Source organism: Nematolebias whitei, chromosome 2, assembly GCF_014905685.2.
Source record: "Nematolebias whitei isolate Nwh7 chromosome 2, NemWhi1, whole genome shotgun sequence".
NCBI classification, from domain to species: Eukaryota; Metazoa; Chordata; class Actinopteri; order Cyprinodontiformes; family Rivulidae; genus Nematolebias; species Nematolebias whitei.
Window position 1 is genome coordinate 48,093,950 of NC_056499.1, and position 19,583 is coordinate 48,113,532.

Consider the following 19,583-nt stretch of genomic DNA (forward strand, 5'->3'; position numbering starts at 1 on the left):
TTCACTCCAACATTGCCTGTTCCTAATCCTTATGTATCCATCTCAGCCTTGAAACCTTCTCAACAATGGTACACCTCTATTGACTTGGCTAACGTGTTCTTTTGTCTCCCTCTAGAGGACAGCTGTCGTGACCTGTTTTCATTCACCTACAAAGGCAGATAGTGGAGATACACGAGACTTCCACAGAGATTCTCTCTCTCTCCAGGCATTTTTAACCAGGTCCTGAAGGACGTTTTACAAACCTGTCCACTTCCCAGCAACACCACACTGATCCAGTATGTGGACGACTTGCTGTTGGCTGCTCCCACTGCTGATCTCTGCGTGGAAGATACACGATTTGTTCTACAACACTTACATGGCTCTGGTTTTAAGGTTAGTAAAACTAAATTACAGATTGGTAGAAAACAGGTTTCTTTCCTGGGCCATGTAATCTCCGCAGGAACCACTAGCAGCACATAAGCAGAGCATCTTGACACATCCAAAACCACGACGGGTGAAGGACATGTTATCTTTCCTTGGACTCATCGGTTATAGTCGTAACTATTTGCCAGCGTACACGGACCTGACTCAACCCTTGCGCCATCTGGTCAAGGAACAAGGTATGAGAAATTTGAATAGTCCACTAACCTGGACAAAAGAAGCAGAAGACGCCTTTACTCGTCTAAAACAACACATGGCATCGGCAGCTGAATTAACCTTACCAGATTACAGCTGTCCTTTCTTCCTGGATGTCTCTGTAACAAAACACGCAATAAATGGGGTTTTGTTTCAGAGAAAAGGGGGAGAAAGGAAAGTATTACAGTACCTCTCACTTATGATGGACAACATGGAAAAAAGACATCCTCCATGCACACAACGTGCAGCTGGGATAGCGAAACTGCTTAAAAAAACAGCACACATAGTCATGTGCCACGCCCTACAGGTGCTGACAACACATAGCGTGGTTGCCTATGTGAACTCACAGTTTTTTACGATGACAGCTCTTGGACAACACAGACTATCAAAAATCTTAGAAGTCCCCAACATAACGTTCTCACATGAGGGAATAAATATGGCAGATTATGTTGCAGAAGGTGAGCCTCACTGATGTGAAGAGCTGGTGGTCAAGCTGGAGAAAGTGAGGCCAGATCTAGAAGCATCCCCACTTTGGGGAATACAGGTAAGACACTTATTCACAGACGGGTGTTGTTACAGACATCCAACAGAAGGCCTGAAAGCAGGTTATGCAATAGTGGAAAAAACAGATACAGGATATGAAGTGATAAAAGCAGAACAGCTGGAAGGTGCACCATCTGCACAGAGAGCAGAGGTCAGAGCAGTGGTAGAAGCACTGAAACTAGCAGAGAATCAGAAAGTGAATGTTTACACGGATTCCGCCTATGCAGTAAGAGCAGTCCATGTGGAACTTTGTCAATGGATTAGAGCAGGTGTTTTGACAGCAGGAGGAAAAACCATTAAACACGAAGCAGACATGAAAGAATTAGCAGAGGCTCTTCTGCTGCCCTTGAGAGTGGCAGTAATGAAATGCAAAGGACATGAAAACAGTGACTCCTACACAGCTCAGGGAAATCAAACAGCTGACAACGCAGCAAAAGCCACAGTCACTCTCCCTTGATGATGACAGTCGCAGCAGAGGAAAAGATAAAATACAAACTTACACTTGAACAGGTTACTGAACTTCAAAAGGGGTGGCACCAGAAGAAAAAGAACATGTGGAGACTAAGGGGGGTGACTGAGAAGGAACAGTGATTGATGTACAGACTTGCTTTGCTAGATCATTGGTGTGTAAATAGGAGATTTTAAGTTATGACGCTCTTAATAACCAAAGTATTTAACTTTCTTCCTTTGAATGTGTACAAGACGGATCTCTTAGGGGGACGCCCCTAGACCCGGAAGAACAATGAAAATGTGGTGGATCTGTGTTCTTAAATACATTTGATTTGACATGACTAGACTAGAATGGACTGATAAATTAATTAGGTTCTCGTGTATAGAGTGTTTTTAACCACATTTTTACGATAGTCATGTATTGTGAAACTTTTGTTTTTGTTTTACCTAAACAGATCTCCGGGGGAGCTATGGCAGTGCTGAATAACTGATTTCGACTTCCTTTTATTTTTCCAGCTCCATTTATCAGCAAACTCAATGTTTAATGCTGTATTGTGGTGTTTTGAGGACAGGGTGATCAATGAAAATATATTTTCTGCGCATGCGTTCACTAAATTCTTTCCCACAGGCAGGAGGAAATAAGACAAATAAAATCTATCATCTTAACTAAAAATTAACGTCACTCATGCCAAATATTCACCACTAAACTTTGAAACCTTAACTCTTCTGATTACTCATCTTCACTGCATGTGGTAATCACATATTGCTGTGTTTTCTTGTGAAAAATAACTTTGTTTCTTTCAGGAAGATCCAGAGTAAGGACTCTGGAGAAATCTATCATATCCTTTTTGAGGTTCAGGTTTGTAAACGTGAAAAAAAGGGAAGAAAGTATTAATGGAATATGGTTTATGTTGTTCTATAAAACCATTATAGTGTAGAAGTAATAATGACATATTTTATATTGACAAACCCCTTTTAGTGGTAGAGATAGAAAATACAGTCACATGCCTTAGAGGGCTGAAATTGTGCTATGTTTGGAGATATGTGTTGTACTTTCATCCCCAACAATACAGCTTCTGACGGGTCAGTGACCAGGGCACTGGAGGGATTGAGGACGCTGAGTAAGACCATGCACGAACACTCAGGTGTACTGGTCGTATGTGGTTGCTGCTATGTGCCCTGTGCGAGATCACTCGTGGTGCACTGTATCACCTCAACCATCGAAAAAGAGAGCGGGGATAGACCTTCTGGATATCAGATGTTGTCAACCAGTGATCCTTCAAGCCACACGGAATCCGAGCTCTCCCTGGTGGCATAACCCAAGAACTGCTGACACTGGCTTCATAACCTGTCTCCTAACATGAGTTTTACACCATTTTTCTTTGCTTTAAGTTGATTCTTATACATATTATAATTACATGTGTTACTTTGCTTCCCCTGCTCCCAAGTTACTGTTGAGTATTGGTTTGGATATTTTATCATACTGCTAGCAATAGGAAACTTAGATAAATGCATGTGGCCACATCTTAACTTTTACTGAAACTCTGTCTCTCTCTCTCTCTTTCAGTCTGTGACAACACGACGGAACGATGCCTCTATGAGATGGACCTTAATTGTCCAACCAATTCGTAGTCATTGTTAAAGACGCAGACCAACAAGTTGTGGTCCTTTTAAAATACAGGCATCCACTGTGCGCTTTGTAACCAACTGACAGAGAATTACATTTTTAGACATTGTATTGCGTGTTTTCAATAAGCTGTGCTATATTTATCTTATTAATGGCTCATTTGATTGCTATAGTTATATCATTTAGACAGCAATTTTGTTAAACTTATGACACAGGGTAAGGATGATTGTGAGAATGCACTGGAACGCCATCTTGGTCGTCGTCACAAGGGACGTGAGGCGTTCTGCTGTTTTTACCCCGCACCACTATACCGTTGCCCTGGGGATTTTTCTGGCACAAGTTCTGGACACTCGTCAGGGACAGGTGTTTGTAGCCAAAGAGGTGGTCCCCTTGGAGGGACCAAAAGGGGGAAATGTTGTATAATGTCATCTTTTTTGCTATGCTCTGACATTAAATATTTCTCTGTGTATGGTAAAAAAAACTGCAAAATCATGATGTACGTCATAGAAGTTCATGATGTGCGTAACTCCTTGTACAAGAGAACCAGAGACTGTTGTTATCTTGCCGGAACTGACCACCTTCAACTGGGGCAGTGGGCAAAAAACAAGACCATGCCAGACCACGCCCAGGAGCATCGACTGACTCAGAACAACATCATGACAAGGACATCCCAATGTAACTGATAACGCTGTATAAAAACGAAGCAAAGACATTTTGTGACTTAGACGTGTTAGATGGATGTAAGGTGCATGTGAGACGTCTCCCTTTCCAGCACTGCAAAGGTAAAATAAATCTTTGTCTGAATTCAGAACCACTTCTCAGGCTGTGTTTTTGACTCTGTCTTCCTTCCACTGAACAATCTCAGGTTGAGGCAGTTTTTTGAGCTAAGTGTTTGAAGGTTGGTTCTCAATGTTTGATTAAGACCTCAACACAGAGTAAGTAAAGACAATAGCTGAATGAAAAGTGTGGTCAGTTTGTCCTCCAGCAGTCTAAGCCTATAGTAGCATAACTAAGGGACAGCTCAGGAAACCCAAGCCAACCCTAACTATAGGATTTAGCAAAAAGGAAAGTCTTAAGCCTAGTTTTAAAACTGGATAATGTGTCAGCCTCACGGATAGAGATTGGAAGTTGGCTCCACAAGAGAGGAGCCTGATAACTGAAAGATCTGCCTCCCATTCTGTTTTTGTAAATTCTGGGAACCGCAAGTAAACCTACAGTCTGAGAGCGAAGTGCTAGGTTAGGAAAATATGGAACAATAAGATCTGTAATATAAAAGATGGAGCCAGGTTGTTGAGAGCTTTGTAGGTTAGAAGTAAGATCTTGAATTCTATTCTGGATTTGACAGGGAGCCAATGGAGAGAAGCTAAAACTGGAGAAATATGATCTCTCCTACTAACTCCGGTTAAGACTCTGGCAGCAGCATTTTGGATCAACTGAAGACGTTTTAAAGACGTGTTTGGACATCTAGATAATAAACCATTGCAATAGTCCAGTCTAGACGTGACAAAAGCATGGACCAGTTTTTCTGCATCATTTTTAGATAAGATGTTTCTAATTTTAGTGATATTACGCAGGTGGTAAAAGGCAGTTCTAGTAACGTTTTTAATGTGGGGGATAAAAGACATGTCCTGATCAAAAATAACACCAAGATTTTTAACATTAGAGCTGGAGGACAGATTAATGCCATCTAAGGAGGGAGAAAGACTGAAAATTAATTCCTAAGGTGCTCAGGTCCAAAAACCAAAACCTCAGTCTTGTCTGTGTTCAACAGGAGAAAATTAAGGGTCATCCAGGTTTTTATGTCTTTAAGACATGCTTGTAGTCTAAGTAGCTGATTGGATTCATTGGGTTTAATGGACAAATATAATTGTGTGTCATCAGCATAACAATGAAAATTTATCCCGTGCTGTTTAATAACTTTACCTAATGGAAGCATATATAAAGTAAAGAGTATTGGCCCAAGTACTGAGCCCTGAGGAACTCCATGACTAACTTTGGTGTATGAAGAAGATTTATTATTTACATTTACAAACTGGAATCTATCAGATAGATATGATTTAAACCATTTTAGAGCTGTTCCTGTAACCCCAATATGTAGTAAAATATTGTGATCAACTGGATCAAATGCAGCACTGAGGTCTAACAGAACCAGTATAGACACAAGTCCATTGTCTGAGGCCATGAGAATATCATTAGTGACTTTTACTAGTGCTGTTTCTGTGCTATGATAAGCTCTAAACCCTGACTGAAACTCTTCAAACAGATTATTTCTTTGTTGATGTTCACGCAACTGACCTGCAACTATTTTCTCTAGAATTTTTTTAGATGAAAGTTAGATTAGATATAGGTCTATAGTTGGCCAGAATTTCTGAATCAAGATCAGACTTCTTAAGTAAAGGTTTAATTACAGCAACCTTAAAGCTCTATGGTACATAACCACCCATTAAAGAAAAATTAAGTAGATCCAAAATGTGGACATTAATTAGGGGACATGCCTCTTTAAACAGTCTGGTTAGGATGGGATCTAGCAGGCATGTGGATGGTTTGGATGAGGTTATTATTTTTGACAATTCAGGGAGCTCAACAGGTCAAAAACTGTCCAAACATAAATCAGACTCTAGTGAAATTTTTAAAGTTGCCTCATTTGACAGGGGACTAGAGAGAGTAGAAGGAAGGATGGTTTGAATTTTCTCTCTAATTGAAATAATTTTATTTATAAAGAATCTCATGAAGTCATCACTGAACAATAACTTATTTTTTAACTTGGATTCTGTAGAAATGCAGCAAGCTTTTATTAAACATTTATTTATAGAAGCTGTGATCATTACATGATTGTCACTTCCTCACATAGCGTGGCTCCATGAAGGCAGGCTAATATTTCAATTCAATTCAGTTTATTTATATAGCACCAAATCACAACAAAGTTGTCTCAGGGCACTTTACAGGAACATTCACATACATAAAAGCCAATTAGTAAAGTTCTCTATCTATTTCAGTAAAGCTATATTTGTTCAGTTTACTTATTTTGAAATTACAGACCATTCGTGTTAATAGTTCAAAGTATATACATTTTTTTTTAAAGTTTATGAACCTATTGTTACTGCTCTCATGCAAATACTTTATTTTAAGCATATAAAATAAAAAGTGAGGCATGATCATTTCTACCTATGTGCATTACTGTGCCATAATAAAAATACATGATATACTTGTACTAGGCTTGGTGATGGTTCCTGAGTTAGAAGACTGATGAGATCTGAAATATAACTTTAGAACTGTTTTTCATTTGAGTTCATGATCAATGTACGAGTAAAGTTAATGTGATAGGAAACGCAGTTCAAGGAGTTTGAATAGTTAATGTTTGTAGTTTTCAAGATGAGTGTTTTTCTGGACTGGACCTGAACAGGCAATGAAAGTAAACCTTAATGTTTTCGGTGCAAGATATTTAAGTGGGTAGGAGTTAAACTGTGTAGAAGAACAGGGGTGGGTTTTTATATTTTCGTTTGTTCCAAGCAGTGATGGATCCTGACTTTCATCCACAATTAGGTGCAGGAGGTTGCCAGTGGTGGCTTTACCCACCATAGATTAATCTTCAGTCACCCCAAGGGACACTCCAATCATTTGAGGAAATTATATGTTTAAGCAATATCAAAACTAGGGTGATCTTTGTTTGTCCACCACGCCTGGGGAGGGTAACAATGACCTTTAATCTCTTCCATTTGTACACAGTCTGTCTGACTGTGGATTTGTGGAGTTCAAACTCTTTAGAGATGGTTTTGTAACCTTTTCCAGCCTGATGAGCATCACCAACTTTTTTTCTGAAGTCCCTGTACAAACAGTGCGAGAGTCTTGTTCACATTGCCAGCAGTAAGTCAGACTCCTTCAAGATGGAAGTCTGCAGGGTGCTTGTAGGAGCATTCATGTAAATAATGTCACTGTAGTCAGTGGAGGGAAGGAAAGTCGCAGTTACAAGGCGTTTCCTAGCATTCAGAGTTAGACAGGATCTATTTCTGAAAAGGAAACCCAGTTTAACTTTCAGTTTTCCTACTAGGTTTTCCACGTGAAGCTTAAAAGAGAGATGCGAGTCAACCAAGATACCCAAATATTTATAGGAATCAACAAACTCAATAGGGACACCATTTGAGTATAAAATCAGAGAAAGAACTGCAGGGACTGACTTCCTGTTTGAAAAAAAAAAAAACGTCCCTTTGGTTTTACCAGCATTTAGGACAAGTTTGTGATGGAGTAAGTCTGTTTGAATGATGTCAAAGGTGGATTGCAAAAGCTGGAAAGCCTTAGCAACTTTTAGCTTGACAATAAACAACTGTCATCAGCATAGAAGCGTAAGGATGCATCAGGGATGGTCTGACCTAAGTTATCTATGTAGATTGTAAAGAGGGTGGTCCTAGGACTGAGCCTTGTGGTACACCATTGCTGATTGTTAAATAATTGGAGGGAATACCATTTTGTTGAACACATTGCCTACGATCTGAAAGATAGTTAGAGAACCAACCAATGGTATGATCTGAGAAACCAATGTCTGAGAGCTTATGACACAAGATGTTATGATCCACAGTGTCAAAAGCTTTAGACAGGTCTAAGAAAAGTGCAGCACAATAATACTTAGCATCAAATGTCGTTAAAAACCTTCACTGAAGCAGTCATTGTGCTGTGCTGTTGCCTGAAACCAGATTGATGGAGAGGTAAGATGTTAAGTGAGTCCAAATACTTTTTGATTTGAGAGTTTATCAATTTTTCTAGAACCTTGGCTAAAATGCAGAGTTTAGAGATTGGTCGATAGTTGTTCAGCGAGGTGGGGTCGCCTCCCTTCAGCAAAGGGTATGATGATACTGCAAAGACTTTATGATAAAAATTGCAATTTGTGCTGTTTTTCGCCAAAGAAAAGTATTGACAAACCATGGATGACAAAAGGGTTAAGAAACGCCTGTAGAAATAAAAATTATTTATATAAATGTTTCATAAAATTAAGAACAACAGAAGCTGAAGAGAAGTATAAGAATGATAAAAACAAGTTATTATGGATTTTAAGAAAACATAAAAATTACTATTACAGTCAGATATTAAGTAAAAATAGAAAAAACACGAAGTATCAGTGAGGTATAATAAACAATGTGACAAAAAATGATAAAAGACAAACGTGTTTTCCAAATATTTTGTTAGTTAGTTCTGAAATTTCAGATAAAAAGAAAATAGTAGATTAATTCAATAATTTTTTTGTAAATGTCAGTCCAAGCTGTGCAGCAAATATCCCCAAAACGAAGTTTGATTACAAAAATATTAGGAATAATCTCAATAGCATGTTTCTTTCTAAAATAGAAAGAGAAGAAGTAATTCATATTGTCAAAGCCTTTATAAATAAGGGATCAACAGATAATTTGGTATGGTATGGTATGGTATAAAGTTTATTCATTTAAAAAAGTACAAAACAAATCTATAACAATATAAAAAAAAGATACAAAAGATTTAAAATGAAAGGCAGCAGAAAGAAGAAAAAATCTTATTATATCTGCCCCTTTTTTCAAACAATTAGTTCAATCATAATAATTTTCAAGTAACAGAACAAAATGAATAACCCTTTCTAATGTTTCTAATTCTAATACAAAACACACACTAAGCTACTTCATATATATATTTTTTTTTAGATTTTTTTTTTAAATTTAGATATGGACATGAGATTAGCGAAATCAATCATTCTTCTGGTAATTGATCCATTCACATATATTTGTAATTTGTCCTTTTTTACTGGGATATTTCCTGAAAATATGAAAATAGCCAAAGTTATTCCATTTTATCAAAATAGTGATAAACGTTATTTTTCAAATTATCCACCTATATCTTTACTTCCTCAGTTTTCAAAAATTTTAGAGAAATTATTTGTTGCCAGATTAGATCAATTTATCAATAAACATAATATTTTATGTAGTTAACTTATCAGTATGGGTTCTGTAAAAATCATTCCACTTAAATGGCCATTATGGATATGCTTGAAGAAATATCTGCTGGTTTACACAAAAAACATTATTTTGTAAATATATTTGTAGACTTAAAAAAAGGTTTTGATACCAATGATCACAATATACTGCTAGATAAGTTAAGTAAATATGGTATTAGAGGTCTTGCGCACGAATGAGTCTCCAGTTATTTAGAAAACAGAAAACAGTTTCTAGAGATAAACAATGTCAAATCTGACTTACATTATATAAACTGTGGAGTACACCAGGGGTCAGTTATTGGACCAAAACTTTTTTTATTTTATATATCAATGATCTAGTTCATGTACCTAGACATCTTCAAAGTATTCTCTTTGCAGATGACACCACTTTTTTCTTTTCTGGTGAAAATTTGACAAATGTGTTGGAGGTAGTTAAAAATGATTTGATTAAGATAAAAACATGGTTGAATGTAAATAAATTATCAATGAATGTTGAAAAAACTAACTACATGATATTTAGCAAATAGAGATTCCTATAGATGTGTTGATTGATGTTGAAGGGGTTGTGATTAAGCGTGTGACAGGTCAAATTCCTGGGTGTTACTCTTGATGAAAATATAAACTGGAAACCACATATCAATAATTTAAAGATAAAAACATCAAGGATAATTGCATTATTTTATAAAGTGAAAGACTTATTAAACGATGAAGCATTGTTGACATTGTATAATTCACTCATCATTCCCTATTTGACCTATTGTGTAGAAGTTTGGGGGAATGCCTGTAAATCGTATACAAATTCTATTTTTATTCTGCAAAAAAGAGCTGTTAGAATTATAAGTGGAAAACGCTACAGAGATCCAACAAATCCATTGTTTTGTAACTTAAAATTAATGAAATTTCACGACTTGGTAGACTATTACATTCTGCAAATTATGTTTAAAATACATAACAGTATGTTACAAATGTGTTTGCAAAAAACATTTATTAAAAGAGACAGCATTTATAAATTGAGAGGGTCAGAGATAAAAAAAAAAGTCAAAACTAAACAAATGGATCGTTGTATTTCTGTTTATGGAACAAATCTGTGGAACAGTCTGTCTAAAGAAACTAAGAGAGTAGATCTATTTTTACTTTTAAGAAAATAATAAAATATAATTTTCTTTCATGGTACAATGAAGTATATTGATTCAGAGTTCTGTATAATAACACAGATAATGTTTGTTTGTTTTCTTTATATACACGCAGTGCTTGTTTTGTGTTCAAAGATGTGTCTATATGGATGGTTGATTGAAACTTGGTTGCTTGTGGTATAGTAGATTGACTTTTGGGAAAAGGGGTAGACTATGTAGTGAACCTGATCTGACCCTGATGACCTCAAATCTATCAGATGGACAGAGACTGTTATTTCATTGATCTGAATACAGTTTGAGCCATCTGGAGACTTTCTTTCTTGAAGATTCAAGTGAAAAGAACACTCTCTTTTTATAATCATTACTATTTTACAAATGTTTGATAATCAAATTGTGTTAGTTCACTCAATGTTACAGGTTGAAGAGAACTACTCATTTTTATTTTACATAAACAGTAAGTAATGATTTTTATTCCTCATTCAAAGAAGAAATCAGGTTAATATGCATTTCTTGATTTTCTGTCTTCAAGGAGCAAGCTTTTGTAAGTATGTGAAAGGTCGAGTCTTGGTCAACTAAAATGTTTACTGAGAAGAAAATGTCATGTTTAACTATTTGAGAAGATAATCAGAGTAGAGACTCCACGAAGTCTGCTGTTTCTCCAAAAATCTTTTCTGTCTGTTAAGCAATCTCATTCTCTGCCCTTGGCTTATCATAACATTTTACGTCACAAAACACACCTCTTTCTGGTCCATCCACGAATCAGAAAGCTCTAAAATTGACCCGGAAGTCAACTCATTTAAAATGTGGCAACTTCCCGGTTCTGTTAGAGTCTGGGAGTAAAAGAGTCTGGGAGTGATAGAGAGTAAGAGTCTCAGAGTGATGGAGGTTCTGAAGAAGTTCTAGAGTCTGAAAACTCTGATGTCTGATGGGGAAAACTCTGATGTCTGAAGCCCAGAGTGCTTCCGTTGGAATACAGAATGCAGTGACGATGTTGGGATTATAATTTCTGTTTGAACACCACGTACGACTCTCTGAGGGTTTGGCAGTTCTCACGGAGACGCTGAAAGAGTCAGAAAGGAACCTACTCCGACGCTGATTCCATCGTCAACCAGGTAGAGGGTTCTATTTTCGACTAAGTGTACCGGAGGCCAGCTGATATCTGATGGAGTGTGCACGTTTTCTGGTCAAACAGATTAATTCCCTCACAAATCTCTCTGTAAGATAAATCTCCATCTCCATCTTAAACTCTGCTTTCTCATAAAATCAGTACAGATATTTTAGAAATATCTGAAGCAAAGTCCTCAATCACCGCCGCGTGATTGAAGCTCATTATTTGTGAAACTTGTCTGTTATTATTTTCATATTTTGCCAAATTAATGTAAATGTTTGATGTTAAACTTTGATTCTGAAAATAAATGACCGCATTCATTTGATGGGTCAAAGATAATAACGTCTCTCGTTCGCATTTCTGTTAAAATTCAATGCACGACATTTACACAGTCAGAAAGATGAGGAACTCGTGAAAAGTATGCATATATATTTCCTTATATGTCATACTACAGTTGGTGGCGTACGTCCGTACGTTACTACTACAACTACATAAGATTTCTTCAGACAACTCTTTCATTCAGAACTTTTGTTTTATGTCAACATGTGACATATTTATTTTAAACTATAAATGAATTAAATAAAATTAACAACAAAAAAAAGTAGAACAAAGGCTGTTTTCCAAGCGTCTGGAATGGAGTTTTGGCTTATGGACAGGTTAAAGATGTGAGTCACAGGAACTGTGATGATATGAGCGGCCAACCTTAAGAAATATGGTGGAAGTTCATCTGGTCCTGCAGATTTTTCAGAGTCTAGACCTTTTAACAATTTATTAACCTCACTAACTGAGAACAGGGAAAGAGAAAAGGTGTGGTTTACTGAAGACTGATTTGTACGAGAGATTTGATTTGTAGAAGTTTGGCTTTTTGGGGAAGTGGCTGATTTTCCATTAGTAACTGTGTCAAATAAAGAACTAGAAACGACAAAATGTTTGTTGGAACAGTTCAGGATCTTGGCATTGTTAGACATAGGAACAGAGTTAGCAAGAAGTTGTGATGGGAGGTCAGATGAATGAGAGCTACCTGAGAGATTTGATGGTTTTCCAGAATATTTTAGGGTCATTTAGATTTTTGGAGGTCTGAGATAGAATAGTTATGTTTTGCAGCTTTGATAGAAGTTGTGCATTTATTCCTCATCTGCCGAAAACTCAACCAATCAGAGTCTGAGCCAGATTTTCTCACTGTGGTCCAAAGATGATCTCTCCTGTGCAGGAGGTCAGCTAGCTCAGGAGTAAACCAGGGGTTGTCTCGTCCATTTATTCTGAATTTGCAAAAAGAAGCATGTTTGTTTACAAAATAAATGAAACTATTATGGAAATATCCTGATGCATGCTGTGAAAAAATTAATAAACTAACATGTATCGTTTAAATATTGTTTAAAATCCATGTTTATTCTGCAGATTTTTAAAGTTGATGTGTAAAATGTGAACTTTGGTGAACCTCCTCAGTTGATGTGTAAATGTGAACTTTTGTAAACTTCTCAAAGCCTCGTGCTCAGCAAAACGTCCTTGTATTCACCACCTGCGCTGAGAACGTTTTTCGTATCAAACTGTTTTTCCTTTATCAGAATATCCTAGCCACATGAACAAAGACTTGTTACAAATCTAATTAAAAAAATACCAGCTCCACAAATGTTCATCAGAATGTTCTAGTCACATGGACAGAAGACTGGTTACAAAGCACCGGCTCAACAAGAAGAATAACATCTCGTGCTGATAACAAAGAACCTGTGTGTGATATCAGCATGAGAAACTTTATCTTCCTTCATGATATGATGTTATTGTGACGCACGAAACATGTATAAAAATATGTACTGTCTCTTTAAGAATCCAGTGCGCTGCTCTGACATCGTGCAGGCAGCAACTCTTTTCTGCAGAAAAAAAATAAACCTTGCGCTCCGTTTTGAGCTAAAAGAGAGATGTCTCTGGTTCTTTTAGTTTTATTAGAAGTTTTTAAACTTTAAAATAATTACTATTTTTTCCACAAAAATTGGAGGCACCGCTTGGGATACGCCGGGAGTTCGTCCGATCAACGGGGAATCACGACGGGGCTGATCACCGGACCTCCGACCCTCCAAGTAGGACGTTTTGGGAGCGGGAGGACGTCAGGTTCTCCGGAGAGAGGATCGACTACGGCCGTATTCGAGACAGGAAGCCAGAGACATCTACGATAAGGTAAATAAATAAATAAATTTTAAAAAAAAATTAAAAAAAATAAGAAGAAAAAAAGATCACTCTCATAAAATAAGTGTAAGTTCTCACTAGGAGGACCGAGTGTAAGTTCTGAATTTAGAGTAAGAACCGAGGTAAGTTCTCACTAGGAGAACCGAGTGTAAGCTCTGAATTTAGAGTAAGAACCGAGGTAAATTCTCACTAGGAGAACCGAGTGTAAGCTCGTCTTGATAAAAGAGGGCTGAGGAAATAAAATAGTTTGTCTTAAAGAAAGAAAGACTAACAAAGATAAGATGGGAGCAGCAAAAAGTAAGAACCAAGATTATATACCAAGCGGACCGATTGCAGAAAGAATGAAACGCTTACACAGAGATTCCTGCCTTAGTTTCGTTTCGCAGTGGCATCACGAATTCGGTTTTCCTAAAAATGGGTCTTTAGAAACCGAAGACATTCAAAAACTCGAAGAACTATTATTGCAGCAGAAGCAGAGAATGCTTGAGATGAAGAAAATACCTCAAAAGGTTTACTTAACGATGCACAGACATGAGGAAGCATTTAAAATGTGGAAAAATGAGTCTAAAAATATGATGGGTAAAACGGAGTCCAGATTATTACAGATGTCTCAAAAAGTTGAAGACTTACAGAAACAGTGCAGAGAACAGGAGACTCAGAGACACAAAGACCAGACAAAGAAAGTGACAAAAAAACTGAAAACCTCTCTTTTTCCTCTGTCTTCTCTCACACATGCACCGGAGACCCACGGACCTCTTCCTCCCACCGCACCCTCCACCCCGATCTACCCCTCGCTGGCTGGACTCAAAGACCCACCACCCCATGCCCCACTACAGATGGAAACACATGAGACCCGCCCTGGACTGAAACCTGCTTGGGTCCTCACTTCGGATGATGATTTTATTGGACCAAGGCCAGCTGCCCTTCAGCAACAGGATGAACAAGGAGCAGCAGGAGGAGGAGATGTTACAACTGGACCACTCCCACCACCATCCCCTGCTACCAGCACAGTCTCATCAACATCTTCAAACTCCTCACCATCGCTTTCATCATTTTCTGAGGGTTCTTCAATCATAACTCGGTCCAAAGCTGCAGAGCAAGAGGAGCGGATTAAAGCTTTCAGAGAAAAAGAAAAACTGCTGGAGGCTGAAATACAGAGACTACAACAGTCACAGCATAACAACGGTTCCATAAGCTCCCCCATGACTTCAGATGGTGAACACAGCTCCACAACCATGCCAATGCTGGAGGTAGGCGGACCTGACGGACCACAACTGGTGTTCAGAACTTGGCCACTGAGCGACCTGACAAGCCTGGCCAAACAACACCTCCCAGACATGGCCCAAGGAGGGGACGCTGTGGGTGAAGCTATCACCAACATGGTTCGTATTCTCCGCCCCACCATACCAGAACTGAAAATGATTCTTACAGCTGTCTATGGTATGAACTTTGTAAACACCATAGGGGCACAGCTGTTTGAAGTCCCACCTGGCAACCAACGGCTGGTGTGTGTCGAATACGCCCACGCAGATAACCAAGACTTTGTGACAGCTGTAGGTAACATTGTCAGGAGAGTTAAGACAGCATTTCCACAGACGCCTCAATATGCAAAGATCAAGGACACGGTCCAGAAGAGTGGCGAACCCCCTCAAGAGTACATCGATCGTCTCATTCCTGTGTTTCGCACACACTCTGTCATCGCTTTTCCGGACAACGACTGGCGTGATGCTGCACAGGCTTCAGCTTTTGAAACCATCTTGTGTCAATGTGTGATGGATAGATTTTTGCCAACAATCCGCAAGTCCGTCCAGAACACCTACATAGGCTGGAAGACTGGCATTCGCCTCAACGACCTCCTACGTCATGCCAGACACGCCTGGGAACAGCACACAGCTGAAGAAACTGCAGCACTAAAGAAAAAGACAAGACAAGCAGAAAATGCTCAGCTCACTCTTCTTCAAGCTGCACAACAGATGACCTTGAACACTGCCCCACCACAACAGCTTCCAGCTTTTCCACGCCCACCACAACCCCTTGGCCCTTGGCCAGGCTCACAACAGCAACAACCACGTGGGTACACACGAGGGCCACAGCCATGCTTCCTGTGTGGAGGAACTTACCATTGGATAAGAGACTGCCCACAGAAACGCATCACAGGGTGAGGGCGTGGCCAACCATTCCAGAATCGGGCATCAATGCCCCCACTTGAGCAATGGCCCATGAACAATGAACAGAACTTTTACCCAGGCTCCCAACAATCGGTTGGTCGAAGCCAGGGTCCACCCAGGGGTCGTGGCCACCGAGGCGGGCACTCATCCTGACTAGGAGGGGGCGGCGAGGAGGGTCCAGGTCTCCAAACAGCAAGTACACGCACACACACACCAGCTGTTTCACCTACTGATACCACATGCACCTCCACGTATTTTAAATACACCCAGTCAGCATGTTTGAAGTTACCCATGCTCACAATGCTTGTAAACAGTGCTCCACTAAAGTTCTTAGTGGACTCAGGGGCCACTCAATCTCTGATAATGAAGAAATGTCTCCCACATGCTCCACTGTGTGGCAAGATTATCCACTCCACAGGAGCATCTGGTGTAGCAATCCCAGAGGTAATGACAGCTCCTCTGAATGTGATTGACCCTTTTGATCACACTGCCCACTTGCATCAGTTTCTACTGTCACAGACGTGTCCAATAAATCTTCTGGCCAGAGATCTAATTCTCAAATTCAATCTGTCAATCGATTGTAGCCCTGAAGGACTAGTGGTGTCAAAGTCTACACACTCAGTGGACACTTTGGTGACACTAGTGCCTGATCTGCTGTTTGTGTTTGAATGGTCCCTCACTGATGAGAGTCAGCGTGCAGCCTTGCTCTCTATGGCCAAAGATAGACTTCCACCTTCATGCACATTCATGCATGAACAACAGCTGCATTGTACTGCTCGTGTTACTTCAGACCCAGCTGACCAGCTAGGAGATTCATTCATGCAAACACCACCAACTGACTTACATACTACAGATATCTGCTGGACAAAGACCACCCCATTCAAAGAAGTGATTGACACCTCTGCATGACTAACACTGCCTACGATGACTCCAGACAACCCAGACCTCTCTGCTGTTCCACCCACATTGTGGGCCCAGACAAAGTATGATGTAGGTCTGATAAAAGGTCAGGAGCCCATCCAAATTACTCCTAAAACTTCTTATCGACCAAAAATACCACAGTATCCACTGAAACCTGAGGCAGCCTCAGGCATTACACCTGTTTTTCACTCTCTTCTGGAAGCAGGTGTAATCGTTCCTTGTCCTACTTCACCTGTGAGAACTCCAATTTTTCCAGTGAAAAAGATCCGCCCCACTCCTAGTCATGAGTGGCGGTTTGTTCAGGATCTTAGAGCTGTAAATGCTGCAGTTCAGGCTCGTGCACCAATCGTCCCTAATCCTTATGTGATCTTGTCTCAAATACCAACTGGCTCCACCCACTTTTCAGTCATGGATCTGGCTAACGCTTTCTTTAGTGTACTCGTACATCCAGACAGCCAGTACTGGTTTGCATTTGAGTTTTTAGGGAAGTCTTACACCTTCACTTGCCTTTGCCAGGGCTATTGTGAGTCTCCAACTATTTTCCACCAGGCTTTGAGAGATAGTCTGGCAGGGTTCAGTCTTCCACCTGATTGTGCACTTCTTCAATATGTTGATGATCTTCTTTTGGCTGCTCCTGATGCACAAACATGCAAAACACACACAATCCGCCTCCTGCAGTATCTAGCTGCAGAAGGCCACAAGGCCTCGTTGTCTAAGTTACAGTTTGTGTTGCCTCTGGTTACATTTCTGGGTCACAGAATCTCTGCTGAAGGAAGAGAGCTGGCTCCTGCGCGTGTTACAGCCATTGTTGCTCTTCCTCTTCCTGAAACAAAAAAGCAGCTCATGTCGTTCCTAGGGTTATGCAGTTATTGTCGACATTTCATTCCAAACTACGCAGAACTTGAAACACCACTCCACGCTGTTTGTCATGAAAAAGGCCTTCAAATGAGCTCTAAATTGACTTGGACACCACCTGCACTGTCAGCATTTGAGACTCTCAAATTACAGCTGCAGAAAGCCCCCACCTTAGGAATTCCTGATCCAACCCGCCCATTTGTGCAGGCGGTGGATGAAAGGGGGGGATGCATGACCTCAGTTTTGTTGCAAAAGCATGGTGACCGCATGAAACCGGTGGCCTACTTCTCATCAAAACTTGATCCAGTTGCTGCAGGACTCCCACTTTGTTTGCGCGCTGTTGCTGCAGCAGAAAAATCTGTATTGGCCAGTAGAGACATTGTGGGGTACTCTGATTTGACCTTGCTTGTACCACACGCTGTCACTCACATTCTAAACGAGCAAAAAACTGCTCACTTGTCTACAGCGCGTTGGTTAAGGTACCACACCACTCTTCTTGACATGCCAAATATCACCATCCAACGTTGTAACGTTTTAAATCCAGCTACACTCTTACCTTCACCTATCGAAGGCATACCACATAACTGTTTAGCTGAACTTGAAGTGCTTTGCACACCTAGACCTGACTTACAACAAGAACCTCTTGAACACCCAGACTGGGAACTCTTTGTAGATGGCTCATTTTCACGTGATCCTAACACTGGCTCTATTCACAGCGGTTATGCAGTTGTAACTTCCTCTTCCACCATTGAGGCTCGTTCATTGCCTCCTTGTTCAGCTCAGGCCTGTGAACTCATAGCCTTGACCAGAGCTTGCCAACTCTCTGAAAACAAATCTGTCAACATCTTCACTGACTCTCGCTATGCTTTTGGTGTTGTACATAATTTTGGAGCTTTGTGGAAACATCGTCACTTCCTTCGTTCAGATGGACAGCCCATCTTGAACCACAAACTTGTTGCTAATCTTCTAGAAGCAATCACACTTCCCAAACACATTGCTGTAGTAAAATGTGCAGCCCATACCCGAAACACTGACTATGTCTCTAGGGGCAACGCAGCTGCTGACATAGCAGCTAAATCTGCTGCTACCACACCTCCTGAAAGGATCCACCCACTTCCTCTTATGGTCTGCTCATCATCTCAGACGACAGCCTCACCTGACTCATTCACCATCACAGACATGCAAAAACTCTCAACACCTTCTGAGCAAGCAGAATGGAAACGCCTTGGAAGCACGTTCACTGATGGTATCTGGCTAGGTCCAAACAACAACCCCTGCCTACCTCGACATTTCTTTCATTCTTTTGCTGTTTTAACACATGGTGGAGACCATGTGTCTAAGGGGGGAATGTTAAGAGAAATGGACACACACTGGTTTACTGTGAAATTTTTGAAAGTTGCTGAACAGTACTGTGACTCATGTCTGATATGTGCCACTCACAATATTTCAAAAACAATAAAAACCACAGCACCAGGTGCACACAAGACAGTGACTGCTCCTTTTCAACATCTAATGATTGATTTTATTGAATTAACGCCCGTTTTAAATAAGAAATACTGCTTGGTTGTTGTCGATATGTTTTCCAAATGGGTTGAAGTTTTCCCCACAAAACATGCAACAGCAAACACAGTAGTACTGTAGGTAGGCTTAAAGCCTACCTGCAGTATCTAGCCTAGCATCTCACAAACTTAGCCTGGTTGTGAGTGTCCATAGTCTGTTCTGGAAGCACGATCTGTACCGTACATTCAGCTCTGGGCACAGGAGAGGAGCACCCAGAATGTTCCTATATCTTGTAATGAAGAGGAGCTAACAACTTTTAACAAGAGTCTATGGACAAAGATTTTTGCACCCCAGTGTGGAAATACGTCACTAATAGAGTTGGGCATCGAGAATCGTTTGGAACTGGGACTAACTGTCCGGTTTTCCCGGAATCATTCGAAATATTTATTTTCGATTCCTATTTTCGATGCCTAGTCCGCCAACTGGAAGTAGAAGCCGCCTTGTAGGGTTTTTCAGCCTCTCTCCACCAGGT